The following is a 13,791-nucleotide window of genomic DNA, read 5'->3' on the forward strand; positions in this document are numbered from 1 at the left end:
CACCTGTCACCAAGATTGGAGTTTATACTTTATCGCTAAGTATTGGGTTTAGTTTAGATTTGAATAAATGTTGTTACTCGCCAGAAATGGCAAGAAATATTATTTCCTTTCCTGCATTGTATAAGCAAGGTTTTACCTTTTGATTTGATAATGAAGTTGGTTCGATGAATGCTTTCTTTAATAATGTTCTTTATTTTAAAGCATTACCTTGTGATGGTGTGTATGACACTGTATCCGTTGTAGATAACTTAGGAAATAATGTATTGTGTATTGATTCTGTTAATGATAATAACTTGGATAAAGCAACATTATGGCATTGTCGTCTTGGACATATAAGGAAGAAACGCATAGGCCAACTCCAAAAGGATGGAGTCTTGGAATCATTTGACCTAAAGTTAGATGATAGTTGTAAATCATGCTTACTTGGAAAAATGACAAAGTCTCCTTTCATTGTTACTTATGAGAGGGGTGAAGTTTTGTTGGATATCGTACACACGGATGTGTGTGGACCCCTCAAACATGCCACAAGGGATGCTAATCATTATTATTTGACTTTTACTGATGATTACAATAGATATGGATGATGAGAATAAATCTCAGATCGATTAGATCTTTCACAAGTAAAAAGATGAAGATCAAACAAAACAAACAGAATAATAATATGAACACAGAATGGAATCAACTTTGTGCTTATGATTCAAATATAGTCACGCCTCAGCAAAGCTCGATGAAGAACTTCCACTGTAGAGGCGAGCTAGGGTTTACAAAAACTCAATGAGAAAAATAATAAAAGCGTTAACTCAAAGACTGCATGCATGCAGCTTAAATACTAAACCTTCGAATAAAACATGCATGGTTGGACAGGCCCAAACCGGCAACCAAAATTGGGCTAAGGACCGAGCCCATGATGCAACATTATAAGCCCAACACCCTTTGCGTCAAATGAGGTGAGAGATTATTTCTTATGAGTTGGCTTCACAGTCTTTACCACCTTGAACAGCCGAGGGATGATAGCAAGAAGTGTCTGCCGAAATTGAATGTACCATCTCAGCATATCAGTGAACATCTTCTTGTCGGCTGTTGTGTTCTGATTACACCTCTGAATAATCTCCAAAATGTGCTCCAAGCAAGCAGTTGAGAATAGGTGTTTGTCAACAAGAGCGAACAGACATTTCTGACCTTCGCCTCTGATGAACATCACATTGTGGTACTTCGAATCAATCTTCCCTTTGATCATCGAGTTAACATCGCCAAATCTTCCCATTGGTTTGATCGTTGTTCGCTTGTGAATTGCTAAGGCGATTTCTTGATCCATTTTCGCTACTTCGTGAATGTAGTAGACAAGCATTCGCTTGATATGGTCGATGATCAGCTAATTCTCCAGAGGATTTGACAGTAAGATGTTGTTGAGGAGTATCCAGTCGTGGGGATTGAGGTTCGATAGATCAGCAAGAGTGAAGTTGTGAACCGAGCTTTCAGATCCTCGAGTTACTTTGAATTTCACGTTCACAAACTTCCCTACTGTATAGGGCTTCAGTACCTGGACAGTTGTGATTTTCTGCAAACTCCATGTCAAGTACTGAGGCTTAGCAAACTCCAGATAGAATTCCAATAGGTCCCGATCTACCTTCGGGTCTGGAGATGGGATGGCAACAGTCGAGTTGAAGCAGTGAAAGATGAACGTCTTTTGTGTGATTGACATATCAAACTGCTCATCCTTAGAGTTTGCAAGCCCAAACGACATCACAGGTTCAAGCCAAAGTGTACTTGGCTCATCAATAGCACACTTTTGGATCGAATCAAGAGTCCACTCAGGAAAAACAGACTTCTTCTTTTCCAGGAGATCCTTTTCCTTTTGCTTCTGCTCAAGCTCAACCGTTTGTTTCTTAAACCTTTCTTCGAGCTCTTTATCAGAAGGTTTTGTTTTCTGAAAGGCTTAGCAGGATCCTTTTCATAAACATCATCTTCACTATCAGTGTCATCCTCCCCTATTTTCTTCTTCTTGTTGTCTCTATTACTGACCAAAGCTTCATTGACCTTCGGTTTAGCAGTTGATTTCAGTTCAGGAGGAGGTTGAGTTTTCGATACCTTCTCTCCCCCTTGTTTCGGCTGGACATCAGTCACCGGAACACCCTCAATACGACTAAGGATGTCCAATGCAGGCCTGAGTTTGTCAGCCAAATGCCTGCGGATGGTAATAGTGATGATTGGATCATGGGCTTCAAGGAAGTGAAGTAAAATGGAGTGAAAATCGCCAGCAAAGCTTCGTATAACCTCTCTCTCAGATTTCACATCATTGAGCTCATTAGTGGCAGTGTGAAGCTTGAGGTTCTTCATCTTCAGCTGAGAGGTTCTTTTGTCAAGTTCATACATGATACGATTCTCTACAGCCAACTATGCCTCCAGTTGAGTCAACCGATCATTGACATTATTCTGCAGAGTGGAATTGGCAGCTTCGATTGGTTCTTGTGCAGCTTCAAGGTTGGACCGTTCAACTTGAAGAGAACGCTGAAGGTTATCAACCGAAGCGTTCACAGTTTGAGAATTCTTCTTAGCAGCCGCCAACAAAGAATCTAAAAATAAGTGAACCTTAGAAATTAGTTTATCGACTTTTGCGGTCGCTTCTTTGCACTCCTTGGTGGAAGCCTCAACAACGAGGGAGGCTTTCTGGCATTGGGAAGTTGAGGCATATATAGCCTTAGCTGCAGCAGTAAGAGAGGCATTATGTTCTAGGACAACAGAGGTAAACAATGCCTTGAGAGCAGCATCTGAATAAGCCCCAGAGGAAGAGGAGGAAAGCAGTTGATCAAGTTTGTCGTTGACTGCTTTGAGATGACTCTTGGTAACAGGTTCATCATAGTGTTCATCACTTTGTACACGGTAAGGACTGAAATAAGTGGAAACGAATTCCAAGTCCTCACCGCCTAGAACTGGGGTGGTTTCAGTAGATGGAGTAGGGGATATTTGGTAGTGGTAGGAGGTTCGGTTGTAACAGGTGGGGTGGGAGCTGTAGAATGAGCCCATGTAGTAGTGGTAGTAATGGTAGTGTCTGTGAAGATTGGAGTAGGAATAGGAATAGTGGTTGATGGTTGAGTGGTAGGGATAGGAAATATTGGAGGGTTGGATATTGGGATGGTTACAGGTGGAGGAGAAGGAGATTGGGAGCGAACTAGAATTTTTGGGGTAGGCGAGCGAGGCGGGGTATCCCCATGACCCGAAGCCTCATCATCAGAGTTGTCGCTGTCAGAATCTGAAGGAGCAGTAGATTTGGTTTGAGGAGGAACATACTATAAGTCTGGATCGCTTGAGGATTGGAGTATGAGTCTCCGAGCGGGCTTCTTCTGTTGCTTCTTCTTAGGCTATGAAGGAGCAGCCTTGTCTGACTTTCGCTTCTTGGGGGTTTGACCCTTGGTGGGTTTAGCGACATTCCCTTCTTTTTGGGTTTCAGTTCTCTTTCCCCTCTTTGCTGGCTTATCAGCCTCTTCAATGGAGCGAACCATGGTTGGTGTGAGCTCCCTTGGACCCGAAGAAGGAATCTTTATGTATTGTTGCAGAACATTGCTTTCTGCAGACACACGGGCAAGCATGGTGTTAGGGATAGATCCAATGAAGGAGAAATTAGTGGGATCTGTAATGATAATCTTGGTTGTGTGAAAGGTGGCGATGGAGGAGAGAAGAGAGTCTGCCATGATTGGAACGTGAAGACGATCCATTGCCCACTTGGTGATGATGGACCAATACCTCACACAGGAGATATCTATGTGTCTTGATGAAGAAACCAAGCTTTGAATCATTTGTTGCCAGATGTTGGTTCCATAATCCAACTCTATCCTATGATATAGACCATAAATCATAGTCATAAATGACCTGCTTGCTCCATCTGAGCCAGCGCTTCGCTTAGAGAGTCCTTTGAACAGTAGAGTGAATAGGGCATTCCATTGAGGAGGAAGGCAGGACTTCTTGAACTTGGTAATGGTGGTTAGGGTTTCAGTGTACCCCATTTGATAAAACATTGAGAACAATTGACTAGTAGTGATCGATTCAGGGTTTACCAAAGTTGGTTCTTGAAAGAGACCAATTAGGGCACAGAAGCGGTGCTTGGAGATGGAAGTCTTCTCATTGTGGATTTTAAAGTGAATCCTTTCATGAACCTTGTCGTAGTAGGCAGTTGAATAGATGAGTAAGAGGCAGGACATGGGAACAATTTCAACTTTTGACATAGCATCGACAAGAGGCGAGTATTTGAGACACTCGATGACATACAACATGTATGGTTCATAGACAAAAGGAGTGAGATCGATGATCAGGTATTGTTAGGTGTCTGATGGTGAGAAGGGTTTGGCGAACAGATGTGTCATGAACTGAAGAGGAGTCTGCCATTATTGAAGCTTGGAAAGGATGATGAACAGTAAGATGAATCGCCTTTGTTCTTTGAGAGAGTTTTGTAAGTGATAAAAGGGTAAAGATCAGCGTGCCAAAACCTTTTATACGTACAAGGAGGAGAGAGAAAAATCCGGCTGATATCTTGGATTAATTCGAAAACAATGTCTGACTTGACAGATGAACAGTTGTCATACCCGATGATGACGCAAGAAAGAGAAAGGACGTTTCCTTTTTACACGCCATTCCATAAAAAGTGCTTTTTCAAATCGTCGAAACGATTGGATAACTGTTGAGTCAGCCTTAACTTTATCCCAATCATCACCCCATATTTCACATGAATCGTCATTGCCTTTTAACTTTATCGCGCATTGTAATACTTGAAGAAACGAGGCTGAAACAATTAGGGCACCATTAATAGAACCAGATTGTGGAAAATCAAAAAATTTCATGCATAGAGTGTAAAAGATAAAGAAATAAAGCAAATTTTTTGTGATAATTATTCATGTCTTAAAAAAAATACGCAAAACAACTGATTCTGGGCGCGAATCTCTTCCTTCAAAGTCAAGAGAGACTTTAAATTGCTTGTGTGGCTTCCCATTAAATAACGATCAATAACTTGTTAAGAAGTATTGAAAGGCGTCTTTTTAATTAAAGCTTATAAAGGGTGGCTTTCACTTCAATTCATGATTTCGATACTTGATATAAGACCGAAACTGGACGAAGTACTTGTGAGATCAATGTGATCTTTTGAACAAGTAGGTAGGAAAAATTTTAGTAACTTGTGGATAGGTGAGAAATCCCAAAAAAAATTAACTGGATCCTTGGGGAAGAAAAATTCTTGGTAATAGAAATTTTCAAAAGGATCACTCATAATAAAAAGCGATTTCTTTTAAAAGTTGTAACCTAGTGATCATTAACCGCCAATTCATTAATGGTGTTGAATGCTGGGTTTCACTTGGTACATAGTGGCACGAAACTAAGATCATTAACACAGATTTTGTATAACCATAAACCTCAGTGGTAAATGCTGAGAGTCTCAAGGGTTATATTGGTGAGATGATGTGTGATGAAGAAAAATGTTGTAGGTGGTATAAGAAGCAAATGTACCTCTGCTATAAAAAGAAGGACCAAGCAGAAAACTCTAAGCTCAATTTGAGAAGAGTAAGGTAGCTAATGAATAGAATGAATTTGACAGCCTAGTTTGGGAAAAACATGATTTGTATATATTATGTTATTAAGGCTTCACTAAAAATCTATAGAGGCTTTAGTCAACATGCAGCAGCAGGCTTCTAGGGACACCTAACTAATTTATAAAAAAAAAAATATACCTGCTTTAGCTTCACCATCGAGAATAACACTTATACAAAGAAAAACATTAGATGAAAATAAAATAAAATAAATATTTTTGTATTTTGTGAGAGTAGTTCAATTGAACGAAAGAGAAAATTATTTTTGGATTTTATGAATATTAAAGGAAGTATTTAAAAGACTGTACAAAGGAATACAGTCAAAATGCCTTGATAAGAAAAAGAAGCAATTAAGTTTAGAAGGACTGAACCTGAAATAGACTGAACGTTCGGTTCATTTCGGTTCTTGGTCGAGCTTCACCCGAAATACACCGAACGTTCGATTCATTTCGGTTCGCTCTATTTCGCTTCTTACTTTTATTGAAGCGAAGGTGATTTTGGTACTGATTCTGCTTCCATCATTCCTAGACCTTTCAAAATCTTGTTGAAGCTTGCTTCAGGTAAAGCCTTAGTGAATATATCTGCCAGTTGATCAGTTGTCCTTACGAAATGAATTTCCACGTTGCCATCTTCCACATGATCTTTGATGAAGTGATACCTCCGTGCTACATGTTTAGTCTTTGAGTGTTGCACTGGGTTGTAACAAATCCTAATTGCACTCTCAGAGTCGCAATATAGTGGGATTTTCTTCATGTTCAGCCCGTAATCTCTAAGCTGACTGTGTATCCATACAACTTGAGATGTGCATGATGCTGCAATGATGTAATCAGCTTTGGCAGTGGAGAGAGAAACACAAGCTGGTTTCTTTGATTTCCAGCTAACCAATTTACCGTCGAGAAACTGGCATCCTCTAGTGGTGGTTTTACGATCTAATCCACAGCCACCTAAGTCAGCGTCTGAGAACGCTTGGACAAAGAATCCTGAGTTGGTTGGAGACCATAGACCGAGAGAGGAGGTTCAGTTCAGATAGCGAAAAATGTTTTCCACAGCTTGCAAATGAGGTTCGCGTGGGTTAGCTTGGAATCGGGCACAATAACAAATCGAAAACATGATGTCAGGTCTACTAGCTGTGAGATACATCAGAGACCCAATCATTTGACGATAGAGCATCATGTCAGCGGCTGGCTTCTCCAAAGAGGGTGTCAGCTTTGTCCTAAAATCCATTGGAACTTTAACTTTTGAGTCTCCCATCATACCAAACTTAGCTAACAATGTCTTGGTGTATGCCTCCTGATTGATAAAAATACCTTCGAGTCCCTGTCTAATGTTTAAGCCAAGGAAAAAGTTAATTGGACCCATTGAGCTCATCTTAAATTTAGTTTCCATCAACTTCCTGAATTCAGTTGTTAATCTAGGATTCATGGAGGCGAAGATGATATCATCAACATAAATTTGGACTATCATAACGTGGTTACCCTCTCTCTTACGAAAGAAGGTTGGGTCAACCGAACCTTGTTTGAATTTAGACATTTTTAAGAATCGAGTTAGAGTTTCATACCATGCTCTGGGAGCCTGCTTTAGGCCATATACCGCTTTGTCAAGTATGTAACAGTGATCTGGATACTTCTCGTTCACGAAGCCTGGCGGTTGCTCAACATACACAGTTTCTTCAAGTCCCCCGTTGAGAAAGGCACATTTGATGTCCATCTGATAGACTTCAATGTTTTTGTGTGCAACATAGGCAAGAAAGATACGAACAGACTCTAATCTTGCAACAGGAGCGAAGGTCTCTTCATAATCGCTACCTTCTTCCTGACAGTAGCCTTTCACAACCAACCGAGCTTTGTTACGAATCACGTTCCCCTCCTTATCCATCTTATTTTTGAATACCCATTTGAGACCGACAACCGAAGCATCCTTTGGAGTTGGAATAAGACGCCATACTTTGTTTCTTTCAAACTCATTAAACTCATTTTGCATGGCTTGAACCCAGTCTGAATGATCAAGTGCAGAATTAACAGTCTTCGGTTCAACTTTGGAAACAAAGGAGTTGAACATGCAAAACTCTACTTGAGAAAAGAGTGCAGCTTGTTTCACTTTGATCTGTGATCGAGTTAACACCTTTTCTGAGGATTCCCCAATGATTTGACTTTGTGGATGATCTTTGGTCCATTGAATAAGAGGTGGGTAATTTGGATCACAAGAGGGATCTAATTCTGCATTGATTTCTTCTTCCAATTCTGATAGTATGTCATCATCATTGACGTTGGTGTTCTCCCCCTCGAAGGATGACGCCTGTTCAGAATCTGGATTAGTATTTTCTCCTTCCCCTGGACTTTCAGAAGAGCTTGATGATTGCAACGTTATATTCTCCCCCTGGAATGAAGAACCTTGATCGTGTTGTAGAGACAGACACTCCCCCTTGACATCAGGATGGTCATTCGAAGGTTCTCTTACTTCTGGCCTCTCACTTGCTTTGGGTTGATCAGCAACCATCTTTTGAGCAGCATCGTCGATGATTTGTTTTAGATTATCAACCTTGTTGTCTTTTGCCGTTGAATCAGAATCAATTGCTGTTTGAGGCTCATCAAAAAGAAGCATCTATTGCTCGAAAAGATTTAAAATAGAGGCAGTAACCTGATTAGTCTTTGGAAAGATTTCCTGCATTGCACCTTCGGTTGACTTCATCTGCTTAACATAGCTATCGTCAAAAGTGACATAGTATGTTTCTTCAATCTTCTTAGAGTGCTTATTTAGAACTCTATATGCCTTAGAATTCAGGGAGTAACCTAAGAATATTCCTTCATCAGCCTTAGCATCAAACTTGTTTCGATTCTCTTTAGAGTTGAAGACGAAGCATCTTAAACCGAATACATAGAAGAATTTTACATTCGGTTTGCGATTGTTCAAGATCTTGTAAGGAGTGATAGAGAATCGCTTGTTTAGATATGATCTGTTCTGAGTATAACAAGCAGCAGCAATTGCATTAGCCCATAAATATAAAGGCAAGGATGCGAAGCATAACATCGTTCGAGCTGCTTCACACAGAGATCAGTTTCGCCTTGCAACGATACCATTCTGCTATGGAGCGTATGGGGCTGAGAAATTGTGAGTCGTTCCCTTCTCAGCAAGCAAATCTTCAAAATCTTTTTTCTTGAATTCCATGTCGTTGTCGCTTCTTACGTTACGAACAACTTCCCTCAATTGAATTTCTACCTGTTTTATGAAGAGCTTGAGCTTCGGAGTAGCCTCAGATTGTTTCTTCAAGAAGAACACCCATGTGAATCAAGAGAAATCGTCCACTATAACCAGAATGTACTTGTTTCCACCAATGCTTTCAATGGAAGAAGGACCGCACAGATCAATATGTAACAGCTCCAATGGTTCTATCTGTTGGATATAGTGTCTAAGTCCATAACTATATTTGGTATGTACTTGACCCGACCCGGCATGGTCCATTTGGGTTGCACTTCACCCGAACAAATTATGGATAATATTTGAGAATAGTACAAGTTATGATTTATTAATATATTATAAGTTCTAATATATTAATATAAGATCATGTTATTTAATTAGTAGTGATCTATAATTAATCTAGGATTAATTTAGTGATCAAAGATATTACTAATTAAATATGGGCTTCTATATTTATATAGTGTGGGCTTATGCTTATTTGGAATGGGCTAGGCTTGGATGGAGAAGTCCATGGATACTCCATGGAGCTTTAACCCATGGATCTCATGAAAATGAAGAGACATGGGTATTAGGGTTTACATGGATGTAACCCTAATCCACCACACTATATAAAGGAGGCTTTGGCTCTTGAAATCACACTAGTTGACACATGTTGACGTGAGGGCCGATTTCAAGAGAAGTGTGACTATTCTCTCAAAGTTCCAAGTTTGTGGTGATTTGTGACTTACATTTGAGGCATCCACATTATTGGTGCTAGGCTCTAAAACTCCAAGGAATCAACTACAACTACAAGGTAAGTGTTTCTACTAGCTTTATTTGATTCAAGTTCCCCATGCCATGCTAGTTAGGATATAAGCCTTGGAAAAATAATTATTTGCATGTATCTTAGACAAACATAGATCCAAGGTTTATTAGGGTTGCATGTACACTTAGGAAGTGTTAGAATGCTCAAAACCCATCAATGGTATCAGAGCCTAGGCTTGTTTGTTTGATACTTGTTGCAATATGCTTGAAAAAGTCGAAATCTTGCTGTCTGACTGATGGACTCGCCGAGTCCATGGGGGGACTCGCCGAGTCCACTTGTATCTTCAACCTACTCGCCGAGTAGGTTCATGCACTCGACGAGTAGGGTCGACAGAGTGCAGTTTTTCGACTTTAGTTGCTGGAAATGGATTAGAAACATTACCCTAAACTGTTTTGGTACTTGAAAACTTGTTTTAGAAGGTGTAATGTCTTTTCTAACTCATTTACAACAACTAGTTATCAAAATTACAAAGATTAAGTGTGATTTTGATATATGAAAGTGTTCATGTTCATGATCTTGTTCTTATGATGTTTAGATGATCATAGGAATTATTTGTAACCTATGTGGTAGATTAATTCTTGATCATAATGTTATTTAATGGAGTCCATAACTTGTCCTCAAGTTATGGAAAACCAAAAGTCTCTTGGATTGAAAATCATTAAAAGAACACAAGAGTTAGAAAAGTGAAGAGTCTTCATTTTATTACTCTATTAAACTCATCAGTTACAAGATATGAAAAGTTTTGAAAGTTTACAAAACTTGCCCTCAAGTTTTGGAACAAGTAAAGTCAAGTTAAAACTTTAGTTCCAACCCTTAGAATTTTAAAAGTTAAAATTCAAACCTTATACTTATATTATTATGATTTAATAATTATATATATATATATATATATATATATATATATATATATATATATATATATGTATAAGAACAAAGTCGTCTTACCGCTAGTACGCCTCATTCACGAAGTCGGTCTATAAGGTGGGTATAAGTTTGTTGCCTATAAAATGGTGACTTAATGGGTGTCCACTCTCACCCACTGCTTCCTTGACTGGTGGAGGGTCGTTAGCCGAATGGGTAAGACAAGGACCTATAAATTCTCATTCAAAGTATGATGAATATTATAAAGTAACTAAATGTTTTATTAAATTCCCAATCTTAGTTACTTTAGGAAAAATCTGAATAAGGTGCTAATCCATGAAATTACACTTTACACTTTGTTTAAGTCGTTGGTGGAGCGTGTGTGGTTAACCGGCACACTAACTTGGACTTAACAAGGTAGGTAAAGGGTGACTTAAAGGTTTATTATAGTATCGATGGAGCGTGTGTGGTTTACCGGCACATCGATTGAGTGATAAACTTTAAAGGGTACCAAGTGATTTGCATGGTTACTTCACACCTCGTTTTGTGATCCTCGGCATCCCAGTCACAAAACTTAGAGGGCACACTCGAGATTGAAACATGCCTTTGAAAAGTTCATTGAATCTCAAAGAATCTAGGAATTTCTAAGAACCAATCAAAACCTAATACTTAAATATTTCGGTTTTCGTGGTGGAAATTGGTGAATCGTCATTCACCTACCTTTCAAATATAGTATAGCTTAGATTACGGCATACCTCTTCTAAGTTATATTATATTGTGATTGGATCCTAGCCTTAATATTACATTTGGGTGTTTTATTAAGGACTCTCTTATATCTAAACTAATCTTGTTCTCTTCTTTTTAGATGTCTTCAAACAATGCTGCTTCTGGCTCTAATCCTAATGGCTCCTTTACCCTTATGAACTTGTGTGGGAAAGTCACCTTTGATGGATCCAACTTCAATGAGTGGATCAGAAATATCAGGATGATTACCCACTACGAGGACAAAGAATATGTCCTTGACAAGGAGCTTAAGGAGATTGATAAGACCACTGCAACTCCTCAGGAGATCGCTGACTTTCGGGCACATGAAAGGGATGCTACGAAAGTGGCTTGCATCATGATGGCCACGATGACAGCGGAACTCCAAAATTCTTATGAGGATTTCTACCCTTATGAAATGCACCAAGATTTGATGGAAAGATACCATCAAAGTGCAAGACAAGAGAGGTATGAAATCATCTGCTCCATGATAACAACCATGATGAAGGACGGGGAATCCGTCACGAGCCACATGTAGAAAATGCAAAGGTATGTGGATCGTTTGCTGAAGCTTAATGTGAACTTCCCTGAGGATCTTGCAATAGATATCATTTTGCACTACTTACCATCGTGCTATGATCAATTCCGCATGACATATCACATGAATAAGGAAGAGGTCACACTCAGCAAACTTCAGGGACTTCTCAAGACCGCATAATCAGGTCTTAAGGGGAAGTCGGTTGCTATCACTCCTACTCCAAACTCAACTCCGGTTTTGGCAATTGGGAAAAGTCGATGGAGGAAGAGAAAGAGGTCCTCGAAGGGTACCAAGGCTCGGACCCTTGATGGCTCTTCTTCAAGTGGAACCAAGAAAGGTTTCGTCACTCCTTCTCCTGAACCAAAAGAGGTTGAATGCTTCTATTGCCATGAAAAGTCTCATTGGAAGCGTAACTGCCCAAAGTACCAGCAGGATGTGAAGGATGGGAAAGTCAAACCCAACCATGCAGGTACTTACACTATCATTTCTAATAACTCACCCCATTGTAAGTCTTGGGTCCTTGATACCGGTTGTGGTATTCATATTTGTTGTGACTTGCAAGGACTAAGAAGAAGTGAGAATGTGGAGCAAGGAAGAATAAACTTGATCATGGGGAATAGGAAAGCTTTACCTGTTACCAAGATTGGAGTTTATACTTTATCGCTAAGTAGTGGGTTTAATTTAGATTTGAATAAGTGTTATTACTCGCCAGGAATGGCATGAAATATTATTTCCTTTCATGCTTTGTACAAACAAGGGTTTACCTTTTCATTTAATAATGAAGTTGGTTCTATAGATGTTTTCTATAATAATGTTTTTTATTTTAAAGCATTACCTTGTGATGGTGTGTATGAAGTTGTATCTGTTGTAGATAACTTAGGAAATAATGTTTTGTGTATTGATTCTACTAATAATAATAACTTGGATAAAGCATCATTATGGCATTGTCGTCTTGGACATATAAGCAAGAAACGCATAGGCCAACTCCAAAAGGATGGAGTCTTGGAGTCGTTTGACCTAAAGTCAGATGATAGTTGCGAATCATGCTTACTTGGAAAAATGACAAAGTCACCCTTCACAGGCTCGTGTGAGAGGGGTGAAGGTTTGTTGGACCTTGTACACACAGATGTGTGTGGACCATTCAAACATGCCACAAGGGATGCTAATCGTTATTATTTGACTTTTACTGATGATTATAGTAGATATGGATATGTCCACTTAATCAAGCATAAGTCAGAGACTTTCGAGAGGTTTAAGGAATTTAAATAGGAAGTCGAGAATCAATTGGGCAGGAACATTAAGATGCTTCGATCCGATCGAGGAGGTGAGTATCTTAGTTCAGAGTTCCTCGAGTATCTTAGGGAATGTGGGATTGTCTCACAATTGACACCTCACAGGACACCGCAGTTGAATGGTGTGGCTGAGAGGCGTAATCGAACCTTGATGGATATGGTTCGTTCCATGATGAGTCGAGCTTTGCTACCAATGTCATTTTGGGGGTATGCCTTAAAGAATGCCGCCTATATCCTTAATCTAGTCCCTACAAAGAAAGTTGCCAAAACTCCTCATGAGATGTGGACTGGTAAAGTACCTAAGCTAGACCACATCAAGATTTAGGGTTGTGAGGCTTTCGTGAGACGCGAGACTCATGATAAGCTCGAACCTCGAAGCGAGAGGTGTATTTTCATCGGCTACCCACAGCAATCCTTTGGTTACCTCTTCTACAGACCGAGTGATAATGTGGTCTTTGTAGCAAGAAGAGGAGTCTTTCGAGAGAGAGAATTTATAAGCCAAGGAGACAGTGGGAGGCAAATTGATCTTGAAGAAATTCAAGAATCAAGTGGTGAAGGAACTTCGAACCCTAGCCCTCAACTTGAGGAGGAAACTCCTGTTGAGCCAGTTGATGAGCCTGTACCTCTGAGGCGTTCCACGAGAGTTAGGAATGCACCTGAGCATTACTATGGTTTCCATATTACTGCGGAAGGTGAGACACTTATTAGTGATGAGACACTAGTAGGTCTGGATGAACCTAACAGCTACACGGAAGCCATGGCAGGCCC

The sequence above is a fragment of the Lactuca sativa genome, chromosome 1 (genome assembly GCF_002870075.4).
Source record: "Lactuca sativa cultivar Salinas chromosome 1, Lsat_Salinas_v11, whole genome shotgun sequence".
NCBI lineage: Eukaryota > Viridiplantae > Streptophyta > Magnoliopsida > Asterales > Asteraceae > Lactuca > Lactuca sativa.